The sequence below is a fragment of the Caretta caretta genome, chromosome 8 (assembly GCF_965140235.1).
Source record: "Caretta caretta isolate rCarCar2 chromosome 8, rCarCar1.hap1, whole genome shotgun sequence".
Lineage (NCBI taxonomy): Eukaryota > Metazoa > Chordata > Testudines > Cheloniidae > Caretta > Caretta caretta.
In genome coordinates this window covers 39,877,910-39,895,102 of record NC_134213.1, presented here as the reverse complement: position 1 = coordinate 39,895,102, position 17,193 = coordinate 39,877,910, and positions in this window count along the sequence as shown.

Here is a 17,193-nt window from a genome sequence, read left to right as displayed (position 1 = left end):
TGCTGTGCTGTGGTGTGTTCAGAGATGGGCTGAGGGACTTTGTGGAGGATTTACAGGCTTTCCGGAGATTGCACAGAGCTTCCCAGCAGGTCTGTGAGTCTGGTGCTGTCACAGGGGCTGGAGCTGGCGTCCTTTGCAGCAGGCTTCCCGGGAACCTCCCTGCCCTGAGCGTGCCCGTTTTACAGCTTCTGCCAAGGGGAGGGGATGAGGTCCCGCCTGCTCCCCTGCCCATGACTGGAATGGAAGAAGCAGGCAGCCTCCACAGCAGCCACATGGGGCCATGCCCACCAGCCTGGTCAGTGGCCATTGTGGGGGTGGGGCTCACCCCAACTACCCTCCTGCCCCAAAGCAGCCCCACCCATGGATCCATGGAGCCCTGGCACTGGCTGGGCTGATGAAGATACCACATGTGGGAGGCCCTCCCACCCCGTCCACTTCAAGCCCAGCCTGTCACTCTTCCCCCACCACTCCAGCTAGCTCCTTCAGCCACAGGCATCAGGGCTTGTGGGGGGAGTCTGCCACCGGCCATCAGCTGCAGGGGGTGAGCTGGGGGTTGAGGAGAGGGTCCCATATAGGGTGACCAGATGTCCCGATTTTATAGGGACAGTCTCAATATTCAGGGCTTTTTCTTATATAGGCTCCTATTACCCCCCACACTCTGTCCCGATTTTTCATACTTGCTATCTGGGCACCCTAGTCCCATAGGGCAGGCGGCATAATGTGGCATGAGAACAAGCTGCCAAAGCCAGTGACAGAGCCAGAGTGCAACCCTCCCCACTGTGCCGCCCAGACCCCTGCTCACTAAGGGTGAGCACCCCTGTGGCCTGGAGGAGAGATGGGGCAGGGGGTGAGTCAGACGCCTGGCAAGACTCCTGCAGTGCCTGTGGGAGACAGAGAGAAGGTGGGAGCAGCCCCTCTCCCCCACTCAGCCTGTGCATCGCTGCAGCTCCCTCCCCATGCAGGCTGTGAGTTTGGCCTGCAGGGATCACAAAGCAGATGCCGCACTTGGTCTGAGGCAAAAGGCAGAAAAGAGTTGCTATGGAGACAAGCTATATATTTTTAAGGAGGCACTGAGGTATTCACACCCATCTGTCTAGTATTAACCTGCCAATGAAAGGCGAGTGCAGCGCTAAGAAGATGGGATCCCCTTAAATCCCAAACGGGTCGAGCTGGGGAGACTGGTAACTGCTGGATTTGGATTCTCATGATAATACAGAGTAGCCGAGGAAGGGGTAGAATCGCAGTGAGTGGGAACAGTTACAGAGCCAGATACTACAGACAGAATTGGAATGGGGAATAGGTATTCAGGGACACAAGTTCAGGCCCAGTTGGAATGTCTGGGCCAGAACTATAGCCCTAGAAACCCAGCATTAATAGGCAACAGATGAGTGCCCACAAGTGACAGGCTTGGAAAAAACCACTTGCCCACTCACTGATGAGTCATAGGAAGCTCCTGCTGGAGTGTGTGTGTTGGAAGAGGGTGGGCATAGCTAGGGTGTGTGAGCATGTAACACCTTGTGTTCTGTGTAATTTACAGTGTTCCTAGCCCCTACGGATGATTAAATTCCTTTGGCAATATGAGTGAGTGTAGACAATGCTGCTCCGGCCTCCTGAGTCCACAGACAGGGCAGCACAGAGCTCTGTCACACAACACAGTGAAATTAACAAGTTTCAGAGTAGCAGCCCTGTTAGTCTGTATTCGCAAAAAGAAAAGGAGTACTTGTGGCACCTTAGAGACTAACCAATTTATTTGAGCATAAGCTTTCATGAGCTTTCATGAGCTACAGCTCACTTCATCGGATGCATTCCGTGGAAAATACAGTGAGGAGATTTATATACACACAGAACATGAAACAATGGGTGTTACCATACACACTGTAAGGAGAGTGATCACTTAAGATGAGCTATTACCAGCAGGAGAGCGGGGAGGGGGGGAAGAAAACCTTTTGTAGTGATAATCAAGGTGGGCCATTTCCAGCAGTTAACAGGAACGTCTGAGGAGCAGTGGGGGGGGGGGGGGAAATAAACATGGGGAAATAGTTTTACTTTGTGTAATGACACATCCACTCCCAGTCTCTATTCAAGCCTAAGTTAATTGTATCCAGTCTGCAAATCAATTCCAATTCAGCAGTCTCCCACTGGAGTCTGTTTTTGAAGTCTTTTTTGTTGTAATATTGCGACCTTTAGGTCCGTAATTGAGTGACCAGAGAGATTGAAGTATTCTCCGACTGGTTTATGAATGTTATAATTCTTGACATCGGATTTGTGTCCATTTATTCTTTTACATAAAGACTGTCCAGTTTGACCAATGTACATGGCAGAGGGGCATTGCTGGCACATGATGGCATATATCACATTGGTAGATGTGCAGGTGAACGAGCCTCTGATAGTGTGGCTGACGTGATTAGGCCCTATGATGGTGTCCCCTGAATAGATATGTGGACACAGTTGGCAACGGGGTTTGTTGCAAGGATAGGTTCCTGGGTTAGTGGTTCTGTGTTGTGTGGTGTGTGGTTGCTGGTGAGTATTTGCTTCAGGTTGGGGGGGCTGTCTGTTGGCAAGGACTGGCCTGTCTCCCAAGATTTGTGAGAGTGTTGGGTCATCCTTCAGGATAGGTTGTAGATCCTCGATGATGTGTTGGAGAGGTTTTAGTTGGGGGCTGAAGGTGATGGCTAGTGGCGTTCTGTTATTATCTTTGTTGGGCCTGTCCTGTAGTAGGTGACTTCTGGGTACTCTTCTGGCTCTGTCAATTTGTTTCTTCACTTCAGCAGGTGGGTATTGTAGTTGTAAGAATGCTTGATAGAGATCTTGTAGGTGTTTGTCTCTGTCTGAGGGGTTGGAGCAAATGCAGTTGTATCATAGAGCTTGGCTGTAGACGATGGATCGTGTGGTGTGGTCTGGGTGAAAGCTGGAGGCATGTAGGTAGGAATAGCGGTCAGTAGGTTTCCGGTATAGGGTGGTGTTTGTGTGACCATCGCACCGTAGTGTCCAGGAAGTGGATCTCTTGTGTGGACTGGTCCAGGCTGGGGTTGATGGTGGGATGGAAATTGTTGAAATCATGGTGGAATTCCTCAAGGGCTTCTTTTCAACGGGTCCAGATGATGAAGATGTCATCAATATAGCACAAGTAGAGTAGGGGCATTAGGGGACGAGAGCTGAGGAAGTGTTGTTCTAAGTCAGCCATAAAAATGTTGGCATACTGTGGGGCCAACTCTGTTCAGTTTCATTCAGACCCCCTGGTGGCTTTGAGCATTGGGACAGGACCTGGGTTACTCCTTGTGGAAAAGGGCCCAAAATATGCAATGTGGAAGAGGGGAGAGCGGCAGAGACAAGCCCACCCCCTCCAGGCCCCCGTCCCGTGCAGTGGCTAGGCGGCTCTGCAGGAGGGAGACAGATCACCTCTCCCTTGCAGTAGCTCTGGAAGGGGTGGCAGATGGAACTCTGAGTGCATCAAACCTACTAGCCTAGAAGTTGCCTCAGAAGAGGGAACCCCAGGCGAGGTACATGTACAGAGCTGCAACTGGGGCTGCACAGTGGCTGGGCCCCTCACCATGGTGTTGTCCCTGCACTTCCCAGGGGATCCACCCTTGCCTGTCGCAGCCCCCTCCAGCTAGTCAGTGTTTGGTAAATTGCCCAAGCCCTGACACGTGCAGTCCCATAGGCACGTGACACGTGCGGGAGGGGTATGCAGGGTCACTTGCTCTTTCAGATTTCTCAGGATGCCTCTGGCGGGGATGCCCACCAGCAAGGAGGCAGCACTCCCCCGGCAGCGGTGTTCTCTCTGTGTCCCTGCTGCCACCTCCTCCCCTACCACATGGGGCTGCTTCACCTTCCCTGCTGCTGGAGTCCCAGCCCTGATGCCTGCTTTGCAGACCATCCACTGAGGTGAGTCAGGGGTGGAGGCAGAGGCAACATGGGACTCTAGCGGCAGAGAAGACAAAGCAGCCCTATGTGGCGGGGGAGGAGCTCAGCCAGGAGCCAGCGCCTAGACCAATGGGGTCCTCGTCCATGACTGAGGTGCCCAAGTGCTATGATAACACAGCCAGCCCCCTGCTGCTTCCTCCCGCCTCATGCTGAAGACACAGTGAGAGCACCGCTGCCAGGGGGAGCGCTGCTTCCTTGCTACTCAGCATCCACACCAGAGGCGTCCCAAGGAATCTGGGCATGACCCCCCAGAACCTTTCATTTGTGCACCCACTAGCCACAGCTATGTGGTGCCTCTGCCCACAGACGTGGAAGCACTCCAGGTACCCGGCACTGGGGAATGATCACTGGCTGCAGAGGCTCTTGGTACACAATCCCTCAAAGGGACATGCAGAGAGACAGCCTGATTTTCAGATCTTTGGGAGGTGCACAAACAAGTGTCCATGTGCCGTGTGCCCAGCTGAACACAGGGTTACCCAGACATCTTGCTGGTCATGCATGTTGACTCATGAGGATCTGATTCCTTCATGCCCCTGCTTCGAACCTGCATGTTCCCAAGGAGAGGTCGGAGTACACAATTATCCACCCTGTAAAGGAGCACGCCATCCCGCAGGGTCTGTGCAGACTGGCCTGCCAGGCACCCACTCGCTGCTGCCACAACTCACATGCTGCTCCTCGGTGTCTGTTTATCTCCTTAAACTCCTGTCTGTGCTTTTATTTTCTCAACAGCCATCTCAAACGGGAGCCAAACAATGCGTGAGTTTCCCCGGGCCCTTTGCAGGGTGCCAGTTAGCGTCAGCAGCCCCATGGTGAGAGCATCGTTTGTGCAGCTGAATGCAGCTCCTCCTGCTCCTATTCTATTCACACCATTATTAGCCATTAGCTGCCTCCCAGTGCTGTTATTGTTTAAGGAGTGATGCGAATAAAACTTGCTAGCGTCTAAAAATGGCTTTCCGTCCCTCCCTCCCTCCCTCTCCCTGGCTTTCCTGCTGACCGTTGTTTAGACATGATCAGGTGGATGAGTGCTTGGAATGCGCTGACACTGAAGAGGACGCGGCATCGCTGTTTGCTGGGATCTGGAGGCAGGAGCACACACCTGAGCTGTTCCAAGAGATTCTGGCCCAAGGTGGTGGAAATCCTGTGGGACAGCCAGATGAACTGGCGAGATTTCCACAGTCATGGGCAAAATCTCCCAATAGCCATCTTGGGCCAAGAGCTCTTAGGAGTGGCGTTATCTTGATATTGCAGCTGAGCCTGAACTGAACTCGGAAAGAGCCTATCTGGTTATGGACCAGATCCCAGTTGACAAACACAGGGACCAGCTCAGGGTGGGGATCTGAGCTGTTCACACTCTGAAATTCAAAGGAGCTGGGTTCGAGGGGCTGATTTTGGCCTGACTCTGACTGGTGGGGAAATACCCAGCCTTCTGCCCAAGTAAGGCTGGGGCCCCACTTGCAGCGTAGCATCATTGCTGCAGGGCTGCAGAAGCAAGGCCCTGGCTGCAATGCCCCTCCTGAGGGCATAAGTCACCCACCCACTCCAGAGAACAGGACACTGCGAGGGGGAAGGTCTCCTTTCTGTGTCCGATGCTGAGTCTCCACAGCACGCACAGAAATGAGGGTAGTATGAATCTCACTGAAGCAGCAACAACACTGGGGTTAAATACATAGGGTACTTTTGCCCCATCGGTGTCTGGAATTCTGCTCCCCAGAGAGCCTGGGGGGTCCATGAATAGTCTCAGGGAGCAATAGGATCAGATACTTGCTAGTGTACCCTGCTCACATCATGGATTTCGGGCTTCAGCAGGGACTCTAGGGCGTCCCGTTCCCCAGGAGCATTAGCTGTTAGACTCAGGCCGGTTACTGGTGCATCTGCAGGGATTTCCCTTTGTTCCCTTCCTCTCCCTGAGTGTCTGTTCATTCCTTGGGCGCTACTCCCACCCCATTGCACAGTGGAAACTCCGACAGGGGCCCCATGCGGAAGTGACATGGGCACCCTGGCCCCCCAGCAGCCCAGGCTATGCTGGCTCCAGAGAAGGAGGTGAGGTGTGGAGCTGGTGATTTCACAGGCTAGGCTGCCATGCAGGCTGCTGACATCTGAAAGTGTGTAGGCGAAACTGACATATAAAAGGTGCCACTTGGAGCCAATTTACAGCAGCGGGGGAAGATCATAGCATGTCTGATTGGAAACAGGTAAGGCCCAGCCCCACAGAGCTGTGGCTGCTCTGAGATGGCTCTGTCGGGGGGAGGTACAGACACCAGCACAGGCCATTTAAACCAGACCAAGTTCAGTGAGGAAGAGCCAGCCAGCTGGGTCACGGGGCTTGGTAAGCGGAAATACCCAGATGGTGAAAGTTTTGCCTGCAAAGTCCTTGAAATATCCAGGCAAAGCGCCCTGCCATCTCCTTGCCAGGGCTGAGGCCTGCAGCCCCGCGAGAGGAGCAGCAGTCAGGGCCTATATGGAGTCCCCTCAGCATGGGGATGTGTCAGACTGTGTGTGGCTGAGGGGAGGGGAGTGCAGGGGGAGGGGTGGGAGAACACAGTACCCCCAACGAGGGAGCGATCACTCTCCTGCTGGAGGTGGCAGTCACAGCGAATTCTCTGCACACTCCCCCCGGCCAGCAGGGAGGCATTTCGCCAGACTCCAGCAGAGCTGCAAGTACCTCAGACGCTGCTTCTCACTAACCCGTGGGCAGCTGCCTTCCCTGCGACTGCAGGCACCTGAGTGAAAAGTGCACAGGCTAAGCCGCTCTGCGAGCGAGCCCTGCCACCCACAAAGCCATGTGTGCATGTATGCGACCCTGTGTGTGCACGTGTGCGTGCGTGTGCATGTGTGTGTGTACAGGGCCCACTGCTAAGCCTCTGTGTGTAACCGGGGCAGGAGCAACTGTGCCAGAGCTCCCTGTTCATTCGATGCTGCAACAGGAGAAAAGGGGCCAGAATTCACGTTTTCACATTTAGTTTCCTTTGTACTCGGCTAATTAACACCTGAGCCTGGTGATGTCATTAAGCAGCACTAAAGCTTTATTGGGGTAATTTAATTTTCCCTTTCATATCAGGATGATTTGCTTTGTTAGGGCTGGTACCGGGGGGAGGGGGGAACCAGGCAGTGCGAAGTGACAATTCTGTATTGTCAGTATAAATAATTCCAAAGGGGAGAGGCAGGGAGCTGGGCTAGGAACCTCAGCGCTTTCAATCACTCCGAGAGCCAGCCGTCTGGTCCTGAGCATTGCTACGGGGTTGCTGGCTCTGGGGAGCGGCAGTACAGCTGAAGACAGGGCAAGAGGCCACATCCACTCCCGCACTCAGCTGACAGTGGGCAAGAGCAGGCTTGATCACACAGTGAAAGGTAGACGCTTCAGGTGCATCACAGACTGACCCGAAAATAACTAGCTCAAGGAAAATGCTGCTGAGGGAAAATATGGTTCTGAGCATGGCTGGGTCTGTGCGCAGATTGCACTGGGTCTGCCTCAGACAGACAAACAGAGAAGGGCTGATACCTCGAGGGGCAGAGCAGAGGCTGGTTAATAATGGTGGGGGATCCTGGTGGTCAGTAACTGTGGACACCAGTGCAGGGATCACTCCTCTTTAACAGCACTGGGCAAATGTCCTTTTCAGCAAGGGGCCGGCTCCTGCTTTGCTCAGTGCCACCCCAAGGTTCGGGCCACCGGACACATGCAGGAAAGGGGTGATGCAGAGCCAGGCCTGCAATCTCCACCCTGCCCCCTTCTCCTCACCCCACATCTGGCTGTGCAGTGGGAGGTGTCTGACCAGACCCAGGCGGATGGAGGGATCTGTATGAGGTGGGTGGGGACCTTGAGCAATGAATCATAGAATAGTAGGATTGGAAGAGACCTCAGGAGGTCATCTAGTCCAACCCCCTGCTCAAAGCAGGACCAACCCCAACTAAATCATCCCAGCCAGGGCTTTGTCAAGAGGGGCCTTAAAAACCTCTAAGGATGGAGATTCCACCACCTCCCTAGGCAACCCATTCCAGTGCTTCACCACCCTCCTAGTGAAAGAGTGTTTCCTAATATCCAACCTAGACCTCCCACACTGCAACTTGAGACCATTGCTTCTTGTTCTGTCATCTGCTACCACTGAGAACAGCCGAGCTCCATTCTCTTTGGAACCCCCCTTCAGGTAGTTGAAGGCTGCTATCAAGTCCCCCCTCACTCTTCTCTTCTGCAGACTAAACAATCCCAGTTCCCTCAGGTTTCAGAGTAACAGCCGTGTTAGTCTGTATTCGCAAAAAGAAAAGGAGTACTTGTGGCACCTTAGAGACTAACCAATTTATTTGAGCATAAGCTTTCGTGAGCTACAGCTCACTTCATCGGATGCATACTGTGGAAAGTGTAGAAGATCTTTTTATACACACAAAGCATGAAAAAATGGGTGTTTACCACTACAAAAGGTTTTCTCTCCCCCCACAGCACTCTCCAGCTGGTAATAGCTTATCTAAAGTGATCACTCTCCTTACAATGTGTATGATAATCAAGATGGCCCATTTCCAGCACAAATCCAGGGTTTAACAAGAACGTCCGAAGGGGTGGGGGATAGGAAAAAACAAGGGAAAATAGGTTTCAGAGGAACAGCCGTGTTAGTCTGTATTCGCAAAAAGAAAAGGAGTACTTGTGGCACCTTAGAGACTAACCAATTTATTTGAGCATGAGCTTTCGTGAGCTACAGCTCACTTCATGAAGTGAGCTGTAGCTCACGAAAGCTCATGCTCAAATAAATTGGTTAGTCTCTAAGGGAAAATAGGTTACCTTGCATAATGACTTAGCCACTCCCAGTCTCTATTCAAGCCTAAGTTAATTGTATCCAATTTGCAAATGAATTCCAATTCAACAGTCTCTCGCTGGAGTCTGGTTTTGAAGTTTTTTGTTGTAATATCACAACTTTCATGTCTGTAATCAAGTGACCAGAGAGACTGAAGTGTTCTCCGACTGGTTTATGAATGTTATAATTCTTGACATCGGATTTGTGTCCATTTATTCTTTTACGTAGAGACTGTCCAGTTTGACCAATGTACATGGCAGAGGGGCATTGCTGGCACATAGATGGCATATATCACATTGGTGGATGTGCAGGTGAACGAGCCTCTGATAGTGTGGCTGATGTTATTAGGCCCTGTGATGGTGTCCCCTGAATAGATATGTGGGCACAGTGGGCAACGGGCTTTGTTGCAAGGATAGGTTTCTGGGTTAGTGGTTCTGTTGTGTGGTATTTGGTTGCTGGTGAGTATTTGCTTCAGGTTGGGGGCCTGTCTGTAGGCAAGGACTGGCCTGTCTCCCAAGATTTGTGAGAGTGTTGGGTCATCCTTCAGGATAGGTTGTAGATCCACTTCCCCCAGCCTCTCTTTGTAAGTCATGTGCCCCAGACACCTGATCATTTTTGTTGCCCACCACTGGACTCTCCAATTTATCATAGAATCATAGAATCATAGAATATCAGTGTTGGAAAGGACCTCAGGAGGTCATCTAGTCCAACCCCCTGCTCAAAAGCAGGACCCATACCCAATTAAATCATCCCAGCCAGGGCTTTGTCAAGCCTGACCTTAAAAACTTCTAAGGAAGGAGATTCCACCACCTCCCTAGGCAACGCATTCCAGTGTTTCACCACCCTCCTAGTGAAAAAGTTTTTCCTAATATCCAACCTAAACCTCCCCCACTGCAACTTGAGACCATTACTCCTTGTCCTGTCCTCTTCCACCACTGAGAATAGTCTAGAACCATCCTCTCTGGAACTACCTCTCAGGTAGTTGAAAGCAGCTATCAAATCCCCCCTCATTCTTCTTTTCTGCAGACTAAACAATCCCAGTTCCCTCAGCCTCTCCTCATAAATCATGTGTTCCAGACCCCTAATAATTTTTGTTGCCCTTCGCTGGACTCTCTCCAATTTATCCACATCCTTCTTGTAGTGTGGGGCCCAAAACTGGACACAGTACTCCAGATGAGGCCTCACCAATGTCGAATAGAGGGGGACGATCACGTCCCTCGATCTGCTCGCTATGCCCCTACTTATACATCCCAAAATGCCATTGGCCTTCTTGGCAACAAGGACACACTGCTGACTCATATCCAGCTTCTCGTCCACTGTCACCCCTAGGTCCTTTTCTGCAGAACTGCTGCCTAGCCATTCGGTCCCTAGTCTGTAGCTGTGCATTGGGTTCTTCCGTCCTAAGTGCAGGACCCTGCACTTATCCTTATTGAACCTCATCAGATTTCTTTTGACCCAATCCTCCAATTTGTCTAGGTCCCTCTGTATCCTATCCCTGCCCTCCAGCGTATCTACCACTCCTCCCAGTTTAGTATCATCCGCAAATTTGCTGAGAGTGCAATCCACACCATCCTCCAGATCATTTATGAAGATATTGAACAAAACCGGCCCCAGGACCGACCCCTGGGGCACTCCACTTGACACCGGCTGCCAACTAGACATGGAGCCATTGATCACTACCCGTTGAGCCCGACAATCTAGCCAACTTTCTACCCACCTTATAGTGCATTCATCCAGCCCATACTTCCTTAACTTGCTGACAAGAATACTGTGGGAGACCGTGTCAAAAGCTTTGCTAAAGTCAAGAAACAATACATCCACTGCTTTCCCTTCATCCACAGAACCAGTAATCTCATCATAGAAGGCGATTAGATTAGTCAGGCATGACCTTCCCTTGGTGAATCCATGCTGACTGTTCCTGATCACTTTCCTCTCATGTAAGTGCTTCAGGATTGATTCTTTGAGGACCTGCTCCATGATTTTTCCGGGGACTGAAGCGAGGCTGACTGGCCTGTAGTTCCCAGGATCCTCCTTCTTCCCTTTTTTAAAGATTGGCACTACATTAACGTTTTTCCAGTCATCCGGGACTTCCCCCGTTCGCCACGAGTTTTCAAAGATAATGGCCAATGGCTCTGCAATCACAGCCGCCAGTTCCTTTAGCACTCTCGGATGCAACTCATCCGGCCCCATGGACTTGTGCACGTCCAGTTTTTCTAAATAGTCCCTAACCACCTCTTTCTCCACAGAGGGCTGGCCATCTCTTCCCCATGTTGTGATGCACAGCAGTCTGGGAGCTGACCTTGTTCGTGAAGACAGAGGCAAAAAAAGCATTGAGTACATTAGCTTTTTCCACATCCTCCGTCACTAGGTTGCCTCCCTCATTCATTAAGGGGCCCACACTTTCCTTGGCTTTCTTCTTGTTGCCAACATACTTGAAGAAACCCTTCTTGTTACTCTTAACATCTCTCGCTAGCTGCAGCTCCAGGTGCAATTTGGCCCTCCTAATTTCATTCCTACATGCCCGAGCAATATTTTTATACTCTTCCCTGGTCATATGTCCAACCTTCCACTTCTTGTAAGCTTCTTTTTTATGCTTAAGATCTGCTAGGATTTCACCGTTAAGCCAAGCTGGTCGCCTGCCATATTTACTATTCTTTCAACACATCGGGATGGTCTGTCCCTGTAACCTCAACAGGGATTCCTTGAAATACAGCCAGCTCTCCTGGACTCCTTTCCCCTTCATGTTAGTCCCCCAGTGGATCCTACCCATCCATTCCCTGAGGGAGTCGAAGTCTGCTTTCCTGAAGACCAGGGTCCGTATCCTGCTGCTTACCTTTCTTCCCTGTGTCAGGATCCTGAACTCAACCAACTCATGGTCACTGCCTCCCATCCACTTTCGCTTCCCCTACTAATTCTTCCTGGTTTGTGAGCAGCAGGTCAAGAAAATCTCCCCCCCAGTTGGCTCCTCTAGCACTTGCACCAGGAAATTATCCCCTACGCTTTCCAAAAACTTCCTGGATTGTCTATGCACCGCTGTACTGCTCTCCCAGCAGATATCAGGAAAATTAAAGTCACCCATGAGAACCAGGGCATGCGATCTAGTAGCTTCCGCGAGCTGCCGGAAGAAAGCCTCATCCACCTCATCCCCCTGGTCCGGTGGTCTATAGCAGACTCCCACCACTACATCACTCTTATTGCTCACACTTCTAAACTTAATCCAGAGACACTCAGGTTTTTCTGCAGTTTCGTACCGGAGCTCTGAGCAGTCATACTGCTCCCTTACATACAGTGCTACTCCCCCACCTTTTCTGCCCTGCCTGTCCTTCCTGAACAGTTTATAACCATCCATGACAGTACTCCAGTCATGTGAGTTATCCCACCAAGTCTCTGTTATTCCAATCACGTCATAATTCCTTGACATCACCAGGACCTCCAGTTCTCCCTGCTTGTTTCCAAGGCTTTGTGCATTCGTATATAAGCACTTGAGATAACCTGCTGATCGCCCCTCATTCTCAGTATGAGGCAGGAGCCCTCCCCTCACAGACATTCCTGCCTGTGCTTCCTCCCGGTATCCCGCTTTCCCACTTACCTCAGGGCTTTGGTCTCCTTCCCCCGGTGAACCTAGTTTAAAGCCCTCCTCACTAGGTTAGCCAGCCTGCTCGCAAAGATGCTCTTCCCTCTCTTCGTAAGGTGGAGCCCGTCTCTGCCCAGCACTCCTCCTTCATGGAACACCATCCCATGGTCAAAGAATCCAAAGCCTTCTCTCCGACACCACCTGCGTAGCCATTCGTTGACTTCCACTATTCGATGGTCCCTACCCAGGCCTTTTCCTTCCATGGGGAGGATGGACGAGAACACCACCTGCGCCTCCAACTCCTTTATCCTTCTTCCCAGAGCCACGTAGTCCGCAGTGATCTGCTCAAGGTCATTCTTGGCAGTATCATTGGTGCCCACGGGGAGAAGCAGGAAGGGGTAGCGATCCGAGGGCTTGATGAGTCTCGGCAGTCTCTCCGTCACATCGCGAATCTTAGCCCCCGGCAAGCAGCAGACTTCTCGGTTTTCCCGGTCAGGGCGGCAGATAGATGACTCAGTCCCCCGGAGAAGAGAGTCCCCGACCACCACCACCCGCCTCCTTCTCTTGGGAGTGGTGGTCGTGGAACCCTGCATCTCAGGACAGCGTATCTCATGCCTTCCAACCAGCGGAGTCTCCTTCTGCTTTCTCCCCCCAGACATATCATCTGGTCCACTCTCCGCAACGGTACCTGTGGAGAGAACATGAAAGCGGTTAGTTACCTGTGTCCGCGTTGCTGGAACCCGGACATTCCCCCTTCTTCTTCTGGAGGTCACATGTTGCCAAGCTTCTTCACTGGCCTCTTGGCTCCGCTGTGCAACCTGCTCTAAATCTTTAGAGCTTTGTGCCCGTAGAAGCATATCCTGACTTTTGTCCAGAAAATCCTCTGTTTCTCTTATGCAACGCAGGGTCGTTATCTGTTGCTCCAGACCTTCAATCTTCTCTTCCAGTATGGAGACCAGCTTGCACTTTGTACACACAAAGTCGCTTCTGTCCTGTGGAAGAAAGACAAACATGGCACATCCAGTGCAGGTCACAATAGCTGAACCCTTCCCTTCCATATCACCTTCTTACTATGAGCTTCCTCAGAGAAGTTGGCAAGATGTAAGCCTCACTGGGCTCACTCCAGGCGAACTCCCAGGCAAACTCCTGCTGTGTGCTGCTCTGCTGTCCCCCGCTGCTCAGCTGGTTCGCCGCCGCTCCACATCGTCCACATCGTCTCTGTAGTGGGGCCCAAAACTGGACGCAATACTCCAGATGTGGCCTCACCAGTGCAGAATAGAGGGGAATAATCACTTCCCTTGATCTGCTGGCAATGCTCCTACTAATATAAGAGAACTGTTGCCCCCTTACATTCAGTAGGGGTGTTTTAGTTGCTAGCTCCCAGTACTAAAAGGGGAAGGGTCGATGGGGAATCAGGACCCTGAGACTGACAACCCCCAGGAACAATGGGGAGACGCCAATGTTCCAGGTCAGCCTGAATGACAGGACGGGCAGGCTAATCAGGGCGTCAGGAGGCCAGGGAGGTCCCATCCTCCATGTGAGCTGGAATTGCCTAGGTCAGACAGAGGGGGGCCGAGCTAAGGAGAAAGCAGGGGTGGGGCACAAGCTGAGCTGGAGAGCAGAGCTGTGCCAGATCCAGAGAGAGCAGACCCTGTCCTGGGGGCGGAGCTGCAGCCCCAAAGCCCAGAGAGAGCAGACTTGCTCTGGGAGGAGAGCTGCAGCAACCAGAGCCAGAGAGGCCAGAAAAGCAGCCCAGGAACCAGGTCAGTGCTGGGAGCAGAGTCACAGAAGCAGCCTGCAGAGCAGACCTGTCCTGGGAGCAGAGCTGTAGTAACCAGAGGCAGAGGGGCCAAAGAAGCAGCCCAGGGAGCTGGAGGCAGAGCAGCAACAGCAGCGCTGAGACAGCGTGGTGGAGGTGGGGCTGGAGAGTCCGGAGCTGGGTGCGGTGAGCAGCTGGGGAGAGCGAGGGGGATCCTGGGCAGCGGGCCCAGCACAGGGAGACACCTCAGCCAAGAGACTCTGCAGGCCAGGCTTGGATCGTAACCCCAACAGGGTAGGGGCGACACTGGGAAGAAGGGTCCTACCACTTAGAGCCTGAGAGCATGTGGCCACCACCAGAGCAAGTGTCCAACCCACAGCATCCCTGCAGCACAGCCAGGGCCTGAGCAGGAGGCCTGGGACTTACAAGGAACAGACTGGTTTCAGAGTAACAGCCGTGTTAGTCTGTCTTCGCAAAAAGAAAAGGAGTACTTGTGGCACCTTAGAGACTATGTGTGGGGGCGGAGGGTGAGAAAACCTGGATTTGTGCTGGAAATGGCCCACCTTGATTATCATGCACATTGTAGGGAAAGTGGTCACTTTGGATAAGCTATTACCAGCAGGAGAGTGAGTTTGTGTGTGTGGTTTTTGGAGGGGGGTGAGGGAGTGAGAGAACCTGGATTTGTGCAGGAAATGGCCCACCTTGATTATCATACACATTGTGAAGAGAGTGGTCACTTTGGATGGGCTATTACCAGCAGGAGAGTGAGTTTGTGTGGGGGAGGGAGGGGCGGAGGGTGAGAAAACCTGGATTTGTGCTGGAAATGGCCCAACTTGATGATCACTTTAGATAAGCTATTACCAGCAGGACAGTGGGGTGGGAGGAGGTATTGTTTCATGGTATCTGTGTGTATATAATGTCTTCTGCAGTTTCCACGGTATGCATCCGATGAAGTGAGCTGTAGCTCACGAAAGCTCATGCTCAAATAAATTGGTTAGTCTCTAAGGTGCCACAAGTACTCCTTTTCTTTTTAAGGAACAGACTGTGAACTGCCCTGACATTCCATAGACACTATTTGTAATGTTCCCTGCCACAGAGCGGGTTGATGTTTCCTTTCACCTTTCCCATTTTTCCTTATTCTTTTTAAAATTAATTGTTGATTAAATAACTTGCATTTGCTTTAAATTGTATGTAATGGTCAGTGGGTCAGAGAAGTGCCCGGTGTAGAGAGAGTACCCTGGAGTGGGGACACCCTAGCCCCTGTCCTAGGTGAGCACAGCAGAGTTGGGGGTTGAGCTGCCCAGGAATCCTGGGCCCAGCCTTGTTGGGGTTAAAAGGACTGTGCCAGACAGGAGAGTGGAAGGGGGGTCCGCAAGGGCAGGGAGGCCACTGGGTAAAGGAAGTGGGAGTGAGGATTCAGATCCTTTCTCTAGCCCACTTCACTGCTAGCCCACTTCACTGGGGTAGTGCAGAAGCCAGGAAAGTTCCCCACAATAGCGGGACTATTCCCGCACTTATACTAATGCAGCTCAATATGCCATTAGCCTTCTTGGCAACAAGGGCACACTGCTGACTCATATCCAGCTTCTCATCCACTGTAATCCCCAGGTCCTTTTCTGCAGAACTGCTGCCTAGCCGGTCGGTCCCCAGTCTGTAGCAGTACATGGGATTCTTCCATCCTAAGTGCAGGACTCTGCACTTGTCCTTGTTGAACCTCATCAGAGTTCTTTTGGCCCAATCCTCCAATTTTTCGAGGTCCCTCTGGACCCTATCCCTACCCTCCAGCATATCTACCTCTCCCCCAGCTTAGTGTCACCTGCCAACTTGCTGAGGGTGCAATCCATCCCATCATCCAGATCATTAATAAAGATGTTGAACAAAACTGGTCCCAGGACTGACCCGTGGGGCACTCCACTTGATACTGGCTGCCAACTAGACATCGAGCCGTTGATCACTACCCGTTGAGCCTGACAATCTAGCCAGTTTTCTTTCCACGTTATAGTCCATTCATCCAATCCATACTTTTTTAACTTGCTGGCAAGAATACTGTGGGAGACAGTAACAAAAGCTTTGCTAAAGTCCAGATATATCACGTCCACTGCTTTCCCCACATCCACAGAGTCAGTTATCTCATTAGAGAAGGCAATCAGGTTGGTCAGGCATGACTTGCCCTTGTTGAATCCATTTTGACTGTTCCTGATCACCTTCCTCCCCTCTAAGTGCTTCAAAATGGTTTCCTTGAGGACCTGCTCCATGATTTTTCCAGGGACTGAGGTGAAGTTGACCGGTCTAGTTCCCCGAGTTCTCATTCTTCCTTTTGGGGGCTCAGAGACATCCCAGAAGAGGACCAGGGGCTGGCAGGGGGAGCAGGTAATGACAGGGGTGGCAACCAAGCAGAGGGGGCGTCTGGCGTGAGGCTGGGTGGGGTCATGCAGGCACCTACAGATAAGCCTGAGGAATCTGAGCAGAATGTGGTGAGGAAGGGGGCGTGAATGGAGGGGACCAGCATGGTTCACTCAACAGAGCAGGGCGATGCCAGCTGCTGTGTCTGGGCGGACCCGGCACTAGGGGCCAGGGCCCAGCCGGAGGCTGGGAGCTGGCCAGGAAGAGGATGGGCATCGGTCACTGGGACTGGCAGGGAGGAAGCAGCAAGAGTGTAACAGCCTGGCCATGTGGGGAGCCAAAGGAGACCCCAGGGTGAGACTGGGCAGGGCATGAGGGGCGCGCGCAGCACTGGGCCAGAGGGTTGGGTGTCCCGCTGGTAGCCAGCCAGGCAGGGCCGGGTCAGAGGAGCAGGGCAGGGCAGGTGTGGATCAGTAGATCTGTGAGTCATCAGCCTGCGGAGAGGTGAAGCCATTCAAAGGGAAAGGGTCAGGCAGGGCACTGTGATTTTGGTAACTCTGTGTTTGCCGCCCACATACTGCCATTCATTCTCAGCTTGCCACATGGCAGGGGCTCCGCAGCAGGGAACCATCCAGGGACTCACAGCCTGGTGCCCAACTGGAGCCCTGCACCCCCTGCTCTAAGACCAGCCTCTTCTCGTCCCAAGGGCAGCTCAGCCAGGCCTGGCCTGGCCTGGCCTCAGTCCTCTTACTTTACTTCTTTTCCTTCTCCCCGTCTCAGTGCTGAGCTGCAGGATCTTCCTTCTGACCATG